Source organism: Staurois parvus, unplaced genomic scaffold (genome assembly GCF_062004578.1).
Source record: "Staurois parvus isolate SC_StPar_1 unplaced genomic scaffold, SC_StPar_1.0 ptg003510l, whole genome shotgun sequence".
Taxonomy (NCBI): Eukaryota; Metazoa; Chordata; class Amphibia; order Anura; family Ranidae; genus Staurois; species Staurois parvus.
Genome location: NW_028321306.1, coordinates 209,370 through 227,106, shown reverse-complemented (window position 1 = coordinate 227,106; position 17,737 = coordinate 209,370). Strand labels below are relative to the sequence as shown.

At 47.0% G+C, this 17,737-nt stretch overlaps 1 protein-coding gene and 1 pseudogene across 1 annotated transcript in view; one reads left to right on the top strand and one right to left on the bottom strand.

Moving 5' to 3' along the window:
• Positions 1-17,737, bottom strand: part of LOC149427762 (uncharacterized) — a gene marked incomplete at its 5' end in the record, with an annotated part of 460,704 nt that overhangs the window by 276,035 nt on the left and 166,932 nt on the right. The gene's annotated exons all lie outside the window — the stretch shown is intronic.
• LOC149427763 (U2 spliceosomal RNA) lies at positions 3,706-3,820 on the top strand (annotated as a pseudogene).

Below are 17,737 nucleotides of genomic sequence, written 5' to 3'. Positions count from 1 at the left end.
CCACCTTCCCTTCCTTCCTTCCATCCACCCCTCCCTTCCTCCCTTCCATCCACCCCTCCCTTCCTTCCATCACCCCTCTCTTCCTTACTTCCACCCATCCACCCCTCCCTTCCTCCCTTTTACCCAATCCTCACTTCCTTCCATCCACCCCTCCCTTACACCCACCCACCCCTCCCTCCCTTACTTCCACCCACTAACCCTCCCCTACCTTCCTTTCGTCCACCCACCCTTCCCTTCCTTCCACCCACCCCTTCCTTCCTTCCACCCAACCCTCCCTTACTTCCACCCACTAACCCTCCCCTACCTTCCTTTCGTCCACCCACCCACCCCTCGCTTCCTTCCACCCACCCCTCTCTTCCTTCCTTCCACCCACCCCTCCCTTCCTTCCTTCCACCCACCCCTCTCTTCCTTACTTCCACCCACCCCTCCCTTCCTTCCACCCACCCTCCCCTTCCTTCCACCCACCCCTCCCTTCCTTCCACCCACCCCTCTCTTCCTTCCTTCCACCCACCCCTCCCTTCCTTCATTCCACCCCTCCCTTCTACCTACCTACACCTTCCCTCCATCCATCCACCCCTTCCTTCCTTCCTTCCTTCCTTCCACCCACCCCTCCCTTCCTTCCTTCCACCAACCCCTCCCTTCCTTCATTCCACCCCTCCCTTCTACCTACCTACACCTTCCTTCCTTCCATCCATCCACCCCTTCCTTCCTTCCTTCCTTCCACCCACTCCTCTCTTCCTCCCTTCCACCCAATCCTCCCTTCCTTCCATCCACCCCTCCCTTCCACCCACCCCTCTCTCCCTTCCTTCCATCCACCCTTCCTCCCTTCCACCCACCCCTCCCTTCCTTCCTTCTACCCACCCCTCCCTTCTTTCTTTCCTTCCACACACCCAACCCTCTCTTCCTCTCATCCTTCCTTCCACCCACCCCTTCATTCCTTCCTTCCACCCAACCCTCCCTCCCTTCCTTCCACACACCCCTCCTAAACGTACACTTGGTGCGCATCTCTACATTTATAGCAATTCAATATACACTTGTGATTCTTCTCAATACAAAAAGGCTAACAAACCACAACTGTATAATAAATAAGGGCAATCCACCATATGAAAAGTGAAAAAGTGCTCAGTCCAACATATATTCTCTGATATTCAATCAAATCTTGAAAGGTGGTGAGCAAACGTGATTCCTCCATCAAATAAATGATCAGCCTCTTACCGAAACTATTGATCTCACTTTCCAGAGATCAATACACTCTTGTGTGCTCGTACTCAGCCCTCATCTCACTGATAGGATACTGTCACCGCCTCCTCAGCATAATGTGACACCAGAAGGAATCTTGTTGTACAATAAACAGATATTCCCTCCGGAGAAGATCAAAGGACCGCAATGGTGTTGTATCGTAAATCAATTTTTTATTTAAAATAAGCAGATATATACTCACTAAAAGAATAGTATAGGAGCACTTAAGAAACAGACACCAAAGCTTTGAGTATTAGTATATATATATATGACATCACCGGCTAGGCTACGCCCAGCATGTTTTGCCACCAATCAGCATCGTCAGGGAAATGGATGTTGCTCCATTCCCCTGACGATGCTGATTGCCTTTCGTAAATCAACCCACTTGTGCTCAGGGTCAATGTGAAAATAAGGGGTGAAAGGTGGCAGTCCTATTGAATTCCATTGTTAATGCAGATTTACGCTGACAGCTTCATTCACTTTAACCCAAGGTCTTTAAACCAGGGTTCCTCCAGAGGTTGCTAGGGGTTCCTTGATGATGAGCAATTCCTGCCTCTCAGATAAGTTCCCATTAACACCATTGATCTTAATAGCTAACTGTAAGGGGGTCATTCTTCCCAGTGACCACAAGTGTGAGGAGTATTCTTCCCAGTGACCACAAGTGTGAGGAGTATTCTTCCCAGTGACCACAAGTGTGAGGAGTATTCTTCCCAGTGACCATCCATTGAACCCTAGGGTTCCTCTAGAGGCTGCTAGGGGTTCCTTGAGCAATTTCTGCCTCTCAGATAAGTTCCCACTGACACCATTGATCTTTTTAGCTAACTGTAAGGGGGTCATTCTTCCCAATGACCACAAGTGTGAGGATCTTTCTTCCCAATGACTACAAGAGTGAGGAGTATTCTTCCCACTGACCACAAGTGTGAGGAGCATTCTTCTCACTGACCACAAGTGTGAGGAGCATTTTTCCCAATGACCACAAGTGTGAGGAGCATTCTTCCCAATGACCACAAGTGTGAGGAGCATTCTTCCCAATGACCACAAGTGTGAGGAGCATTCTTCCCAATGACCACAAATGTGAGGAGTATTCTTCCCAATGACCACAAGTGTGAGGAGTATTCTTCCCACTGACCACAAGTGTGAGGAGCATTCTTCTCACTGACCACAAGTGTGAGGAGCATTCTTCCCAATGACCACAAGTGTGAGGAGCATTCTTCCCAATGACCACAAGTGTGAGGAGCATTCTTCCCAATGACCACAAGTGTGAGGAGCATTCTTCCCAATGACCACAAATGTGAGGGGTATTCTTCCCAATGACCACAAGTGTGAGGAGTATTCTTCCCAATGACCACAAGTGTGAGGAGTATTCTTCCCAATGACCACAAGTGTGAGGAGTATTCTTCCCAATGACCATCCATTGAACCCTAGGGTTCCTCTAGAAGCTGCTAGGGATTCCTTGAACAATGAGCAATTTTTGCCTCTCAGATAAGTTCCCACTGACACCATTGATCCTTTTTAGCTATCTGTAAGGGTGGAATTCTTCCCAATGACCACAAGTGTGAGGAGCATTCTTGCCTCTGACCATCACACTAATGTATCATGAGTTGTAGATCTAGTCATTATTAGCAGGGGTTCCTTGAGACCAGAAAGGTATTTCAAGGGTTCCTCTGTTTTAAAAAGGCTAAGAAAGTCTGGCTTAACCCAGCCTGAAAGAGAGGTGAATAGGAATCTGATCCTGGTTTGCATGTGGGACCCAAACTGACTGCCTCCATGGTGAGCTGGATAAAGGACCAGTCAACCCTGTTGAAGGCCTTTTGAAGGCCTATTGAAGGCGTGTTGAAAGCCTTTTTGGTCAGTAGAAATAAAAACACATTTAAAGGGGAACTAAACTCTCAATCAACATGAACTACTTTTAATCCTTATATTGCTGACATTAATAAATAGATGGTAAGGTATAGTATATTTACTAGTTTTTACATTTCTTCAGTTGCTTCCTGGTTTCTGGCCTAGGCCAAAATTATGTCATACATCCCTGGAGTCTCCCTGGGACGAGGGGCTCTCTCTACCAAGCACACTCTCCTGCCTGCATGCTTGAGCTAAGAGAAGATGGATTCCAGGAAGGAAACACTACATGAATCATCTGCCCTTACCCAAGATGGCCACAGTTAGAAATGCTGGGGTGGGGGGGGGGTTAAAGTGGTTTCTCAGCAAAATAAACTATGGAGAGATGTATGAGTTTACTTTAAATATTAAAAATGAGTTAAATAGCGTTTTTGGTTTGTGGTGCTCCTTTAGATTGTAAGCTCCACGAGCCGGGCCCTCCTTCTGTACTGAAATGTATTGTAATTCTACTGTCTCCCTTATATTGTAAAGCGCTGAGAAAACTGTTGGCGCCATAAATCCTGTATAATAATAATACAGTTTAGTTCCACTTTATTGCTTTTAAATGTAGCATCCTCCTAGTTAGGGTTCGCTTCTCGGCCTTTTGGCTAAGATCAAGTGTAGTATCTGTTCTTATCAGTGTCCAGTGGGGGTGCTCCCGACCATTCTAGTTTACGGGGATGGTTGTTGTATAGTACCCTCACTGGTATGATGGGGGTCCGGAAGGCTAGTACCGGAGGGACAGAAACCAGGGAGCGCCATGATTCGTTCTGGGGCCTTGGGAGTAATTCCTCTGGGAAGACTGGAAAGACCCAGTACCTCCTGATCTGAACATGCTACCTTGGTCTGGCCAGGGGCTGGGGAGGCAAAAAGTCCGCAAACTCAGTGCCCCCTGAGGAGACGCGCTCAGGGGTGTCACTAGTAACACTTGGGTGTGGGACCCCACGGTGTGAAGATGACACTCGGCCACTGTTTTTACACATCTTTTTGCACAGCGCCCTAAGGACCAGGCCTTTTGGCTAAGTCCAGGGCAATTTTTGCTACGGGCCTCAGGGCCTGGTCTGTGCACATTTCGGCACGGTACCATTTTTATTATTTTCTTACTTTTCTTATTTATTTATTTATTATCACTCCCACGTTTGTCACTTTTTCTTTGCCTTATGTGTGTGTTTTCACGGATGGAGGGTGTGGGTCCTCGGGCCTACCCTGAAGTCTAGAGGGAGGATGTGTGGCCATACGGTTCCTTCCTCCCCTGATCCCTAGAGGACTCTTCTCCGGGAGAGTCCCCTTGCCTAGTACTGAATGTCCGGCTTCGGCTTGGCATAGGGAACGGTGGTCCACCAGGCCTTTTGGCCAGGAGGACCAAGTGGGAACCTAGTCCCCGTCAGGAGCTTCGTGCCCCGGGGGATCAGGGACAGCGGTCCAAGCCCCTTTAGGGGTAGGACACAGCACACCCCTAAGTGCACGTTTTTCGTGTGGTGTTTTGCACTTGCACTTTTTTGCGGACACTTACGGGTTTTTTCGATATAGTTGCACGTTTGCGGACTTAAAAAAAAAAAAAATCCTCCTAGTTAGGGTATAGTTAGGGTATAGGATGCTAAGCAATTTAGTACGGCTCCCCTGTAGCCGGAGGAGCAGCTGTTAATTGCTTCGGCCTGCTCAGTGTTTCACAGGCTACTAGTCTGTTATTCCCGCCTGCATTCTAGAAGGGTCTGGAATCATTCTGGGAGTAAAGGCAGATGGGCAGTCTGAATATTTACTGTAGACATTTAAAATGTGTGTATCATAGATATAACTACCGTATTTTCCGGCGTATAAGATGACTTTTTACCCCTTGAAAATCTTCTCAAAAGTCGGGGGTCGTCTTATACGCCGGTATATGGCATACTGACACTTTTTAGGGGGGCGGTGCCGCCGCCCCCCCCCCCCCTTCCAAGAGACACTAAGTACAGGGCTGGGCAGAGGCTGCTGTCTCTTACCTGGCTCCGGTCCCACAACGATCCGGTCCAGGAAGCGCGGCTGCTCCTTCATTCGGTTCGGCCACTGGATGTTCGCTCAGCTGCTCGGCTCTGCCTCCTCACCGGTGATTGGCCGCCAGAACTGTAGCTCAGGAAAGGCACACAGGCGGTCAATCAGCCGGTAAGTGTGCCGTCCAGAGGTGCTGCTGCAACCACATATGCTGACTGCAGCAGCACCATACTGGAACAGGGGCCAGCAAGTGTCATTGGTAGGAATAGTGCCCCATCATTGGTGTCACTGATACCAATGATAGGGCATTATTCCTCCCACTGCCACCAACGATGGGGCACTTTCCCCCCCCCCCCCACTGACACCAACGATGGGGCACTATTCCTCCCCCCCCCCACTGACATCAACGATGGGGCACTATTCCTCCCCCCCCACTGACACCAATGATGGGGCACTATTCCACCCCCCACTGACACCAATGATGGGGCAATATTCCACCCCCCACTGACACCAATGATGGGATACTATTCCTCCCACTAACACCAATGTTGGGACACTATTCCTCCCACTGACACCAATGATGGGGCACTATTCCTCCCACTGATACCAATGATGGGACACTATTCCTCCCACTGACACCAATGATGGGGCACTATTCCTCCCACTGACATCAATGATGGGGCACTATTCCTCCCCCCCCACTGACATCAACGATGGGGCACTATTCCTCCCCCCCCACTGACACCAATGATGGGGCACTATTCCACCCCCCACTGACACCAATGATGGGGCACTATTCCACCCCCCACTGACACCAATGATGGGATACTATTCCTCCCACTAACACCAATGTTGGGACACTATTCCTCCCACTGACACCAATGATGGGGCACTATTCCTCCCACTGACACCAATGATGGGACACTATTCCTCCCACTGACACCAATGATGGGGCACTATTCCTCCCACTGACATCAATGATGGGGCACTATTCCTCCCACTGACACCAATGATGGGGCACTATTCCTCCCACTGACATCAATGATGGGGCACGATTCCCCCCACTGACATCAATGATGGGGCACGATTCCCCCAACTGATACCAATGATGGGGCACTATTCCTGCCACTGACACCAATGATGGGGCACGATTCCTCCCACTGACACCAATGATGGGGCACGATTCCTCCCACTGACACCAATGATGGGGCACGATTCCTCCCACTGACACCAATGATGGGGCGCTATTCCTCCCACTGACACCAATGATGGGGCACGATTCCTCCCACTGACACCAATGATGGGGCATGATTCCTCCCACTGACACCAATGATGGGGCACTATTCCTCCCACTGACACCAATGATGGGGCACTATTCCTCCCACTGACACCAATGATGGGGCACGATTCCCCCCACTGACACCAATGATGGGACACTATTCCTGCCACTGATACTAATGATGGGGCACGATTCCTCCCACTGACACCAATGATGGGGCGCTATTCCTCCCACTGACACCAATGATGGGGCACTATTCCTCCTACTGACACCAATGATGGGGCAATATTCCTCCCACTGACACCAATGATGGGGCACGATTCTTCCCACTGGTGTGCATTGCTAGAGGGGTAGTCTTATACGGCAAGTATAGCCTAAACACTACATTTTAACAGGAAAAGTAGGGGGTCGTCTTATACGCCGGAAAAAACGGTAGATATATAAAATATGGGTAAATTGTATCTAATGTACTGTATATATGTTCATGTATGTGAAGTTGACACACATAGCGGACCAGTTACATAGTTTGTCTGGCTGAAAAAAGACAAAAGTCCATCCAGTTCAACCATTAAAATAAATATTATACAAATATTACGTTATAATCCTACACTCACAGTTGATCCAGAAGAAGGCAAAAAACCCAGCAAAGTACGATCCAATTTGCTCCTGCAGGGGAAAAAATTCCTTCCTGATCCCCCGAGAGGCAACCGGATAGTCCCTGGATCAACGTCACCTATAAATGTTATATCCAGACAAACTGCATTTTTTATTCATATCAAAAGGATATAATAAGAACTCTTTACTATGTTAATATATGCAAGAGGCAATTTCTTACCTTTATGTTGGGCTAACCTGTGTTTGGATAAATATTTGGAAAGCAGGGGCGAACTGACAACTCATGGGGCCCACGGGCAATAGGGGGTCATGGGGCCCCTGTGTCCTTGCCCAAACTCAAAGCACACCCCAAAAAGCCTATAAAAAAGGTACCAGGAGCACTTCATGGGGCCCCCTACTAAGCCTGGGCCCTCGGGCAGTGCCCGAGTACTCGAATGGTCAGTCCGCCCCTGGTGGAAAGTCAGGGGGCAGTTTCAGAGCAGGATATGTGCAAATCTACCAACATTGTAAAATGCAAGTTTGTTTAACCTCCCTAGCGGTCTGAATATGTCAGTATTTCTGTGCTCAAAGCGGTACATTGTTTGCAATGAAAATATGTTATTTTTTTATTGTAGGCCTGTAATTCTTAGGAATAACTCACTGAAATCTGTCCGAACAAGAGTCTAGTAAACATCCCGGGGATGATAAAACTTGAAACACGAAATCATAAATTATAATTTAATAAATAATCATAAAAATAATAATATATGTAATTCAATAATATAATCAAACCAAAAACACTGAAATGTGAAATATAGCGCCAAGTTCGCTCATCGCTGAGCAAAGTCGCAGAATCGTTTTCAGTGTCTGATGAGGAATTTCCCCCACGAATCATTATCACTCAATTCTGCAAGTGGTTCTGATTTACTATCGCTGTTCTCTAAAACCGCGTCTGACCTAAAGGGACGCTTTTTGGACGCCATGGACGTTTCTCAGTTTCCAGGCAGAAAGAACAGTAAAAATGCAGGCAGGGCGCCGGACAAAGCACTCGGGACAAAATGTATGTGAAATGGTTTGATCAGGGGCGGACTGACAACTCATGGGGCCCCCGGTCAATAGGGGATCATGGGGCCCCTGTGTCCTCGCCCACACTCAAACCACACTCAAAAAAGCCTAAGAAAGGTACCAGGGGCATCTCACGGGGCCCCCTACTGACCCCGGGCCCTTGGGCAGAGCCCGAGTTCCCAAATGGTCAGTCCGCCCCTGGATTTGATACAGTAATACTATACTATGAGATTTTAGCGTGTTGAGTGAATGTCAAATTTTTACATTTTTTAAATTCCCGCCAGTTCCGTCTCCTGTACGTCCCGACACTTGCAGAGACCAGAACCTGGAAGACGGATGCCGGCATCGGCCGGAGGACATTGCCGGGGACACTGCAGGGGGGACATCGCGGGAGCAAAGGACAAGGTACGCTTTTTGGACGCCATGGACGTTTCTCAGTTTCCAGGCAGAAAGAACAGTAAAAATGCAGGCAGGGCGCCGGACAAAGCACTCGGGACAAAATGTATGTGAAATGGTTTGATACAGGAATGTTATACTATGTGATTTTAGTGTATTGAGTGAATGTCAAATTTTGTAATTTTTGGAATTCCCGCCAGTTCCGTCCCCCGTACGTCCCGACGCTCACAGGGAACGGAACCCAGAAGACAGATGCTGGCATCGGCGGGAGGACATTGCTGGGGACACTGCAGGGGGGACATCGCGGGAGCGCAGGACAAGGTAAGTGCTGGAGGGATCCCGGAGCAACGCTGCAGTGTATTCCTGAGTGTAGCTCGGGGGGGTTACCGCTTTTGGTGCTGAAAGTTAACCCCGAGCTACACTCAGGAATACCGCCAGGGGGGTTAATTAGATTTTAAAGAGTCTTAAATATTCATGGGGTCCTTGTTTTTAGGAAATAGCTTTTTTTAAAGAGGTTGAGTCTTTTCCTATGCAAGGAGGGTAAAAAAATGATCCCTTAAACAATACGAGAAGTATATGGTAAATGGGTTTAAGGCGTCTTAAATATTCCTAGTGTACTTGTTTATGGTGAAGAGAATTTCAACGTGGGTGTCATGAGCGCCTTTGTACAAGGATGTTGAAGATTGCAGTTTTACCATAAACGAGACAAGGAATATCTATTTAACTTTTTAATTAAAATCTATGAATGCAGCTGTTCTAGGCCAAGACGCATTGTTTGTAACACATAAATTCAAAGATGTTCATAAAACCAACCAATCAGATTGCTCGACACTTTGGTCAATGGGAAAAAAGTGTATATTCGAATAGGGTATTTTGGCTGTATCTTCAGAGCAGGGTTGGGTACGTTGAAGGCTTCTGATCATAGTATTGTTTGCAAATACTCTGTGGATTCTGTTCTGTGCTTGGACCCAATAAATGCAAGCTTCTCTGGAGAACCAAGTGGTTGCGGGAAACAATCATTTTTTGGATAGAGGAGTTTTGCATTCCATATTGGCTAGCGGACTCTTGCCTTAACAACAGTAATAATTACAATTGTCAATCCATGCAATATATACCGTACCCTTCGCTCCTCACAGGACCTCCTTCTATCCTGCTCCCTGGTCTCCTCCTCCCATGCACGACTGCAAGACTTCTCCAGGTCCTCCCCCATCCTCTGGAACTCACTGCCCCAATCCATCAGACTGTCGCCTTCCCTCCTCACATTCAGGCGCTCCCTGAAAACCCACCTCTTCAGGGAAGCCTACCCCACCCTCACCTAACAGCCATTCTCCCTCATTCCTCCCACCACTTCATTCCCCTCAGCCACTTCCTACTGTACCACTACCCCCTCCGTTCTAGATTGTAAGCTTGAAAGAGTAGGGCCCTCTTACCCCTCGTACGTTGTTTGTTATTGTTGTACTTTGCCATGTATTGTCCCCCCTATATTGTACAGCGCTGAGCAAACCCTTTGGCGCTATATAAACTCGATGTAATAATATTAATAATAATAATATATATATAACAACTTATTGGCGCCGTGACCTGGATTCGAACATTTATGGGGACCCAGCCAATCTCTGAGATGGAGGGGGGGCAGGGGTGCCCAGTAGGTTACTGGAGAGTTCATAAATAGGGCAGTCTGTGTGTTCAATGAGGTCCCAGCTGTGGCATAGCTGGGGGGCCTATTCAAAGAGTGTCTTATCTGTGAACTTGGTCTGGAGAGTGCCTGGTGGAAGCTGGAGGGGGTATCCAGCTGTCCTGTTGCATTGGGAGCCCTATTCTCTCCATCACTGAAGAGTGCCTGGTGGATATCGGAAGGAGGCAGCTAGTGATCTTGTGGCATTGTGAGTATCGACCTAAACTCAGAGCCTTAGTGACTTAGTCCTCTGTCTGCAGTGGCTTTTGCAAGGATGTAGTTTCAGCTATCTCTACTGTACTTTGTTCAAAGACAATCTAGTGAAGATAAAGCATCCTTGATATGTATGTTCCTGGGGTATCCCATGCCTCCCTTCTCCCATCCAAGTTTCTTCAGAAATAACTTACATAAAGTACTTCAAACTTTCTAAACAAAGGGCCAGTTTACTGTCTGTCTGGATTTAGCGGAGTCCGGACTGTGGCCAGTGGGAGTAGAAAATACCCTGGCATCAGTGGGAGTAAACAATGTCCAATACTTGGTGCTAGTTGGAGAAATAATGTCCCATTGTTGGTATTCAAGGAGGAAATAGTGCCCCATCATTGGTGTCAGTGAGAGGAATAGTGCCCCATCATTGCTGTTAGCGGGAGAAATAGTGCCCCATCATTGGTGTCCATAGGAGGAGTAGTGCCCTATCATTGGTTTCAATGGGAGGAATAGTGCCCCATCATTGGTATCAGTGGGAGGAATAGTGCCCCATCATTGGTGTCCATAGGAGGAGTAGTGCCCTATCATTGGTTTCAATGGGAGGAATAGTGCCCCATCATTAATGAAATCTATTGTGCATACTTTTTGGTAAAAAGGTGGGTGTTAGCAGCTTTTAGTAGGAATATCCATTTAAGCGCAGGAGGTTTTTTCTTTATTTTCCTTAGTGCCCCATCATTGGTGTTAGTGGAACGAATAGTGCCCTATCATTGGTGTCAGTGGGAGGAATAGTGCACCATCATTGGTGTCAGTGGGAGAAATAGTGCCCCATCACTGGTATCTGAGGGAGCAATGATGCCCCATCATGGTGCCTGTGGATGAAATGGTGCTCCAAGGACCAGATAAAGGCAAGCAAAGAGCCACATCCATCCTACAAGCTGAGGTTTGGAGACCACTGGCCTAGACAATTTTTTGAGCCAGAGAGAGAAATTCTGTGTGCCAGGCTGTTTCTGCACTAGCTTTTGGGAAAGAACCAGTTAAGTCCTTGTGGCTCTTTCAGGGGTAGTGCTGCATCATAAAGAATACATAACTTAATTCATTGGCCATTTACACTATATTGCCAAAAGTATTGGCCCCGCCCTCCAAATCATGTGATTTAGGTGTTCCAATCCCCTCCATGGCCACAGGTGTATACAATCAAGCCCCTGGGCATGCAGACTGTTTCTACAAACATTTGTGAAAGAATGGGTCGCTCTCAGGAGCTCAGTAACTCCAAGCGTGGTCCCGTGATAGGTGGCCACCTGTGCAATAAGTCCATCCGTGACATTTCCTGGATACTAAATATTCCACGCTCAACTGTTAGTGGGATTATAACAAAGTGGGAACAACAGCCGCTCAGCCACCAAGTGGTAGGCCACGAAACATGACAGAGCGGGGTCAGCGCATGCTGAAGCGCACAGTGTGCAGAAGTCGCCAACTGTCTGCAGAGTCAACAGCTAAAGACCTCCAAACTTGGTGTGGCCTTCAGATGAGCCCAACAACAGTGCATAGAGAGCTTCATGGAATGGGTTTCCATGGCCGAGCAGCTGCATCCAAGCCTTACATCACCAAGTGCAATGCAAAGTGTCAGATGCAGTGGTGTAAAGCACGCCGCCACTGGACTCTGGAGCATTGGAGGCGTGTTCTCTGAGCTGATGAATCATGCTTCCCTGTCTGGCAATCCGATGGACGTGTCTGGGTTTGGCAGTTGCCGGGAGAACGGTATTGCCTGACTGCATTGTGCCAAGTGTGAAGTTTGGCGGAGGGGGGATTATGGTGTGGGGTTGTTTTTCAGGGGTTGGGCTTGGCCTCTTAGTTTCAGTGAAGGGAACTCTTAAGGTGTCAGCATGCCAAGACATTTTGGACAATTTCATGTTCCCAACTTTGTGGGAACATTTTGAGGATGTTCCCTTCCTGTTCCAACATGACTGCACACCAGTGCACAAAGCAAAGTCCATAAAGACATGGAGGAGGGAGTTTGGGGTGGAAGAACTTGACTGGCCTGACCTCAATGAACACCTTTGGGATGAATTAGAGCGGAGACTGCGAGCCAGGCCTTTTCGTCCAACATCAGTGCCTGACCTTACAAATGTGCTTCTGGAAGAATGGTCCAAACTTCCCATAGACACCCTCCTAAACCTTGTGGACGGCCTTCCCAGAAGAGTTGAAGCTGTTATAGCTGCAAAGGGCGGGGCCAACTCAATATTGAACCCTACGGACTAAGACTGGGGGGCCATTAAAGGTCATGTGTGTGGAAAGGGTGGGGCCAACTCAATATTGAAGCCTACAGACTAAGAATGGGAGGTCATGTGCGTTTAAAGGCAGGCGGCCCAATACTTCTGGCAATATAGTGTATATGTGCCTGGAGTTCAGTTTTAATAATGACCTCTGAGAAGCCCTGTGTTTATCTAAACATGCTACATACTATAATACCCTGTAATTTACCAAGAATAACAACCTTTACTTTACAAAAAGTCAAAATCAATATTCTCGTATTTTTCTACAACGTGATATTCTGATTGTCGGTTTTGTCCAGTTTTAATGCTATTCTAGGCAATATCTTCAGGTTTGCTACAGTTCAACAAAAGTAAAAAATAACCAGTTTGATTTTGTAGAAATTTTTAAAGAAAAACTTTCTGCCCTTTTTTGCCAAAAATGTCAGATTTTATAACACCCCAAAGTGGCGTAATCCATAATTTACAATGATAGAACTGTCCGTGAGATGGCTTTTATAAAATCAATGTCTGAAGCATTTTACCTTTTTTTTCGCAATCATTTCAGCAGCTTGTCTACCCATCAGTATTTTTTCACAATGTCTCTCTAATTCAAACTTTATAGGATAAAAATATTTTGGAATTTAGTAACCCATTAAAGAACAGTGTTTTTAGAAGAAAAAGCATTTTTTGATTCAAATATAGGTTCCTTACTTTTACGGGATCACCATGATTGCCATAGACATGGTATAATTGAAAAATATTGGACCTTTTGGTATGTGGTACAGGAACATTGCCCCTGTGTTTTTGAGGATGTGGACAGAGGGAGATGTCTTATCATCTCTGGTGGATGTGCCCCGTGGCTCAGCAATTCTGGGTAGAAATGTTCAGTATACCAACCAAGGTACTTTGGACCTGGATCCCTGCTCATGAATATGAAGAAGCCGGCCTTCTCAAAGTTTGATCTAATGACCAATGTTATCATCTCTGCTAAGCAAACTCTTGGGAAGGCATGGAAACACTCTACTCTTTCCTTTGCCAAGACCAAGTCAAGGGTTACAAAGATTATGGTCCATGACAAAATAGAAGCTAGGGTCTCCAACCAAATGAATGTACACCTGGTGCTATGATCCACTGGTCCAACCATGACTTCAATGTAAATATTTTAAGTCTTAAGGTCAGCCTTGCTCAACCAAAGTTCCATGGAACCCTAAAGTTCTGCAATAGGTTTCTAGGGGTAGGTTGAGACATAGTTTAGCTCCAAATGGCTTTAACAGCAAATCTGTAGGGGTATTAAACAGGCACAGGACCAGTGTGTTGGATATGAAAATATTCTCCATCAAAAACCCACTATTTGCAAGTGTGAATGTGATATCTGGTTATACATGCTATCAGCTATCTGGTCCTACTGCCTAATACCCCACCAACAGGCTTGCTATAATGCAGGGGTCTCCAAACCTTTCAGTACAAGAGCCACATATTTTATATTTTCCCCCAAAAATATGTGGGATGAAAAAAAAAATCAGTTTTGTAAATGAATTATTAAAATTTAAATGAATAAATAAGTTTTACAAACAAAAGTCCAGCCTTACATCAGGGTCCCCATCAAAGCCCCCTTACATCACAGTCTACATCAAAGTCCCCCTTACATCAGGGTCCCCATTAGAGTCCCCACTACATCAAGGTCCCCATCATACATTAGGGACATCAAGGTCCCATTTTACTGAGTATCATTGGAGTCTCCCTACATTGGGGTCCCCATCATACATTAGGGACATCAAAGTCCCCTTTCACATCAGTCCTATTGGAGTCTCCCTTATATCAGACTCCCTCCTTTTATCTGGGTCCTTATCAGAGTCATCCCTTACCTTACCCTTGCATTGTGGCTGTAGCAGCAGGGTGGGAACCTGAAGTTGGGAGCGTGGCTGTAGTAACATGTCTAAACAGAGGAAGATTGGTTGCTAGGATGCTGGCAGCCCCAGCAACAAACTGAAGTGGTTGTAAATCATATACATACATATACCCAGTGAAGTGACTGGCCTAAGATGATACACGGAGATTAAACGAATCCTCCTACAAACTGTACCAATTTATCTGCATCCCTCCCTCCTCTACAGCCATTCAATGTCCAAAATGTACACAGCATTTCTTAGCTTCAGAAGGTAAGGGGTAAGGATCTGATGTCCCACACGGCACAGCATAAAACACAGAGCTGAATGTAATCTGAGACCTGAGTGAAGAGAATGGACACACCACCTCTACATACTTTCACAGGGAACCATGCACAGCTGGGGCTGTCAATCACAGGTTGCGTGCTCAAGCACCCCTCTCCTACCCCCCTGGACCTCTATGAGTCGGCATAACCTGTCAGAAATAAGTCAAGCCAATAGCAGAGGTAGGAGCTAGCCAACAGGAATTTCGATTGAGGCAAATACACGCTATAGAGGCATATGCTTTGTTAATTTTTTCATTTCAGAGTTTTACAACCACTTTCAATTTCAACTTCCATTGGTCAGAACATTGAGAGCCGATTGCTTACATACTCTCACAGGGAACCATGCACAGCTGGGGCTGTCAATCACAGGCTGTGTGCTGAAGCACCCCTCCCCTACCCCCCCTGGACCTCTATGAGTCGACATAACCTGTCAGAAATGAGTCAAGCTAATAGCAGAGGTAGGAGCCAGCCTACGGAAATTTGGATTGAGGCAAGTACACATTATAGAGGCATATGCTCTGTTCGTTTTTTCATTTCAGAGTTTTACAACCACTTTCAATTTCAACTTCCATTGGTCAGAACATTGAGAGCCGATTGCTTACATACTCTCACAGGGAACCATACACAGCCGGGGCTGTCAATCACAGGCTGGGTGCAAAAGCACCCCTCCCTGCCCCTCCCCCCTGGACCTCTATGAGTCGACATAACCTGTCAGAAATGAGTCAAGCCAATAGCAGAGGTAGGAGCCAGCCTACGGAAATTTTGGATTGAGGCAAGTGCACACTATAGAGCAGGGGCGGACTGACAACTCATGGGGCCCCTGGGCAATAGGGGAACATGGGGCCCCTGTGTCCTTTCCCAAACTCAAAAAAGCCTATGAAAAAGGTACCAGGGGCATCTCATGGGGCCGCCTACTGACCCCAGGCCCTCGGGCAGTGGCCGAGCTTCCAAATGGTCAGTCCGCCCCTGCTATAGAGGCATATGCTTTGTTCATTTTTTCATTTCAGAGTTTTACAACCACTTTCAGTTTCAACTTCCATTGGTCAGAACATTGAGAGCCGATTGCTGAATGGCTCCTGCGGCTTTCCGTTCTTTGCACCTTGTCTTATTAAATGGAGCCTGGTCTTCCCACAGCTTCTACTACAAGAGCTATGGAAGATTTCAAAGTTCTTCCACCCCGGTGCGGATTTCTCAAGCAGTGGTGGAAGCAGAATTCCTTATCAGCCGCGGACAAATTAGGTCTTGCGAAAAAATGAAAGAACGCATTCCAAAGACTTATCTCCGGTCCCGGAGAGTGGCATCCAAAATTTCCGGCCAGTCATGGAGGGGGATAATCCGAGGGTAGCCTTAATCCTGCAGTGCCTTGCCGCCTTATCTTAGCTCTCGACAATTCTGCATATTCTTTAATTGCTATCTCGGAGTGACCCGGACTGAACCGCTTCCACAGGCAGAAGAAAAAAAAAAAACATTTATATGTTTAATTTACAATTTCCTCATTTACCGCACAGAGTGTACCGCGAAGACGCCAAGACAATGCAATCTGTTATTACCTCATTTTTCATTTGTGCACAAAATAAAACACCTTCGTAACCTTGGCCTAGTCATTCGCACTTTGCATCCCGATTCAATTAGCTTCTAATAGGTTACACCGAAAAACTGGATGTAGAAAATAATACTTGGCGGAGGTTGGCTAAGTGTTTTTTCCGGACGCTGAGCATGAATGCCAGGAATGAAAATAGCGATGGGAATGAAGATTATGAAGACATTTAAAAGAAGAAAAGAGGCAGACGGACAGGTCTATCGATGGATCTACAGACGCATCCACCTGGTATAATTAGCCGCTATCTCCACTCCCCAGAGTGTTCCATTGACAGCTCCATTGTACGAAGGGTATGGAGACCTCCATCGAGGCCGCGCTGGTTCATCTGCACAGTAAAGGATTGGGCTGTGTCTTTAAGTTCTTGGACCAAGCCTTATGGGAGCTGGGATTATCTGTGCTCCTGCATTAATGGAGCTGGAGGGCAGGCAAGGGACAGCTTTGTTGGTGAGTGACAGCACTGATGTGACCAAACTTGCATTCAGTCGTCTCGCCGGAACCTTATCGCCACCTGCCACCGTGTCACCCTGTCCCTCCGTCATGCTGCTCATGCTTTGGAAGACTAAGAGAATGACAGCATCTTTATGCATTACCACCTAACCTGCTCCATTCTCTATCTGAACAATGGAACGGTACTGTCTGTTCTGTCCGGACAATTAGCCCGTGTACAGCTCATTCCATCCATAGAATCTACAACGAAGAATAGATAACACAATATTAATACTTATTAATGGGACCATGATGAAGAAGTCATGGCGATAGTAATAGGGACTTTATAAAGAAAGCCATGGCAACCGGGATAGGTTATTGGATCACTGGGAAGAAGCCTGTGATGTAGACAAAGAAGTCACGTCCACTATCAGCTATTTATGTGACACCTTGAATCCATACAAAAATAACAGCCTTCTAGCTTTCTCATCGACGGAGACATTTTTTGCATTTTTTTTTCAGGCCTGAAGATGATTTAAAACCCACCAAACTTTATATATTTTCTGAAAGCAGACACCCATGAGCAGGGGCGGGCTGACAACTGATGGGGCCCCCGGGCAATAGGGGATCATGGTGCCCCTGTGTCCTTGCCCAAACTCAAAAAAGCCTATGAAAAAGGTACCAGGGGCATCTCATGGGGCCCCCTTCTGACCCCGGGCCCTTGGGCAGTGCCTGAGTTTCCAAATGGTCAGTCTGCCCCTGCTCATGAGAATAACAGTTTTTAAGTTACACAATATTACCAAAGATTTTATTAACCACTTCCAGTCGGACAGTTTCCCCCCCTTCCAGTCCGGACAGTTTCCCCCCATTCCGGTCCGGACACTTTCCCCCCCTTCCAGTCCAGACACTTTCACCCCCTTCCAGTCTGGACACTTTCACCGCCTTCCAG